Source organism: Panthera tigris, chromosome B3 (genome assembly GCF_018350195.1).
Source record: "Panthera tigris isolate Pti1 chromosome B3, P.tigris_Pti1_mat1.1, whole genome shotgun sequence".
Lineage (NCBI taxonomy): Eukaryota > Metazoa > Chordata > Mammalia > Carnivora > Felidae > Panthera > Panthera tigris.
Window position 1 is genome coordinate 80,359,348 of NC_056665.1, and position 3,337 is coordinate 80,362,684.

At 41.4% G+C, this 3,337-nt stretch overlaps 1 non-coding gene across 1 annotated transcript; it reads left to right on the forward strand.

Moving 5' to 3' along the window:
- The first annotated feature begins 2,518 nt into the window (after positions 1-2,518).
- Positions 2,519-2,623, forward strand: LOC122239814. Its single transcript, XR_006219198.1, has one exon. It is a non-coding gene; the product is annotated as a U6 spliceosomal RNA (small nuclear RNA).
- Positions 2,624-3,337: the final 714 nt, after the last annotated feature.

The window sequence follows — 3,337 nt, forward strand, 5'->3', positions numbered from 1 at the left end:
CATCTTCCTAGCATTTGAGAATCTGGGGCACTCATTCTATTTGGGAATATTTGCTCAATTGTTTTCATATAACCACTCTCAAAAAACAGAGCTAATAAACCAAAACACACTGTGTCGCATTCATTGCACTGAAACAAAAGGCTGCCTTTTCAACATGACAGATAACTGCAATGAAATGTTTTCTGAATAAATATTTTTGGTTTGCTAAGTCACACAGCCAGCTTTCATATTATGCATCAAAACAATCTTTCCCAAGTTAAAAAAAAATAAATAACCACAGCTTTTTCCTAAATAAAACGTTAAGCCAACATGAACCTGAGTTTCTCTCGAGGGTAGACTTAAGAGCAAGGGTAGAGTTTGACAACTGATTCTACATGCATCTGTTATAATTAATAAAGGTAATGTCAATGATGAAATTTTTTTTTAATGTTTATTTATTTTTGAGACCGAGAGAGACAGAGCATGAACGGGGGAGGGGCAGAGAGAGAGGGAGACACAGAAACCGAAGCAGGCTCCAGGCTCCGAGCTGTCAGCACAGAGCCTGACGCAGGGCTCGAACTCAGGGACGGTGAGATCATGACCTGAGCCGAAGTCGGACGCTTAACCGACTGAGCCACCCAGGCGCCCCAATGATGAAATTTCTTAAATAATAACTAACTCTAGATCATTAGGTGTTTGAGTATTCAGATTACAAGGTAACAGGAAAGGCCAAGAAAACCAATGGTAAATAACTACCCAAGTGCATCAATACCTCTGAATAAAAATGCAGGAGGACAAAAGGAAGCAGATGATGGAGAGAAGGAATGGCAGGGCTATGGACCAGTCATTAAGATTCACTTACTCTGTGATAGTTTGCAGGGTAAATAGTTTCAATGCAATGGAAACTGATTCACAAAGAAATTAAGTGACATGTCCAAGATCATAAATAAAAGTAGAAGACAATATTTGAATTCAGATATCTCAAGATTCCAAAGCTCAAATGAGCTTTGAGTGCATAGGTCTGCACCTATCCACCTCTCCCTGCTTATCTTCCTCTCTCCTGGCTCACGTCCTCCAGCTTCAGTTACTCCAACAGGACAAATTCTTTCCTTCACCACCACAACTAACCTGCCTTTACTTTAGCTTAGGAAACTCTTGTGCCCACTCTACCTTGCTGGCACTTCCTCATCTTTCAGTTCTCAGCATAAAGAATCATTTCCTCGGGTGGGGCTCCTGGGTGGTGCAATCAGTTAAGCGTCTGACTCCTGATCTCAGCTCAGGTCATGATCTCGTGGTTTGTGGGTTCGGTGCCCATGTCCAGCTCTTTGCTGGTGGTGGGGCGCCTGCTTGGGATTCTGTCTCTCCTTCTCTATGCTCCTCCCCCACTGTGCTCGCTCTCTGTGCGAGAGAGAGAGCGGTTTTTTAAAGAACCACTTCCTCAGAAAGTGGCACCCCAATCCCAAAAGTGATCCTCTGGTATATGTCTTCATAGCACTCAAGTCTTTTCAAGTTCATCCATCATGTTTTATAATCACACACGTGATGCTACCTTCCCCAATAACCTGCAAGCTTCAGCAGTGCAGAGACCACAGCTGTTTTCTCTTTATGCTCTACCCAGGAACTAGCACACTGCCCAACACACAACATGCAGTCAATAAATATTTCTGAGTGAAAGTGAGACACGGGAACTCTCTCAAATTATCCATTATCTAAGATGACCCCAATCCTAATCTTTCCAATATGGGTTAAGTTAGCCAAGAGCATTTAGAATTTATGGTGGTAGGAGACTTCTACAGGCCATTACTGGTGCACCACAACGGGATATTAACAATGAGAAAAGAGGCTATTACCCACTTTATCAAAAACGCACCTACCAAAATACACAACAGAAAGCTACGGAAACCTAATGGTCCTGAAGCCCATCACCATGCTGAGAAATCAGCACTGTCCTGGGGATTGACAATCACTCCCTTGACCAAGAAGCCAGGCTTTTCCACATTATTGTCACAGGGGGTCATAGCGTGTCTGTTCTCGGTTACCACCAAACAGTCTGATTAAACTGTGTGTCAAGGCTCATTACCAGCTCTTCAACATTAATTACTACCAACACATCCAGGCTTAACTCTTTTTGGGTTTTATACTTAAAGGCACAGCCTGACCCTCTAATGATGTTCCTAATTTTTATTCTGGGCTTCACTTACAACATAATTGGCTTAGGTAACTTCCTGTGAGTGAAAAGGTAATGCATCCTAGTTAAACGAGGATTGAAAAGCCAGTCGAAATACCTCAGTTTTCATTCAGTTCTGTTACCAGTTCTGTAATGCACTTGGAGGCCACATAATTTTGACCTCCCCCAACTTAATTATCTTAACTTACCCATCTGTAAAATTATAATCATCACTCTGACAGACTTATAGTTAGTCAGGGCTTCTAAGATTCTCAGAGACATCAGGGTGATGGACCCTTGCTCTAATTCTGCAGCTCTAAGGCCAGAAAGGTCTCAAACCGGACTGTGCTAGCCTAGGGAGAAGAGGGTGTGGTGCTCCCTTAAGCAGCACATATACTAAAACTGGAATAATTCAGAGATTAGCACGGCCCCTATGCAAGGATGACATGCAAATTTGCAAAAATGTTCCATATTTTTAAAACTAGAAAGAAAAAAGAAGACGGTATGTTGATGGTTATTTTATACCAGTCTCTATGGTCAATTTTTGTAACACTGAGATTGATGATCTGATCATAAAGATCCAGCTGGTTTTGGGTGGGTGAGGGTATTGGTTCTGCCTCTTCCCCCCAGTGACACTTCCTACACGTCCCAATGTGCACCTCAGTCATTCAGCCTTAATTATAGGCAATGATAATGAAGCCCTCTCTGGAAGAGCCAGAGGCTTACACAGTATGTCTATGATGGAGAACAGTGTTGATCTTTTCACTGTGTACCACTTTCTTCTATCTGCATTAGTTAGATAAAGACACCTTGACTTATTTCCTAGGAAGTATCTTTGTCTGGTCTCCATATCAGTCAGCACCTACTGTTGATACTTGTCAAATGGTGGTAACATAGAGTCAAATATGCTTTGGAAATATTTAAAGTATTTCACAAATAGGAGTGATTTCTGCCACCCTCTACAAAGCTGAATTTTATCTTTAATTTCTTCCCTATAATGAATAGATACAATATGGTATGTGCAATAGGCTCAAATTCAGACTTTCCTGTTGCTTATAGGTTTTGTACCTTTAGAGAAGTCACACTCTCTCAGCACCCAAGTATCTTCATCTGAAAAGTGGAAATTGAATAATAGTATTATCTATCTCATAAGGTTGTCCTGAAGGCAAAATATATATGGGAAATAGGTAG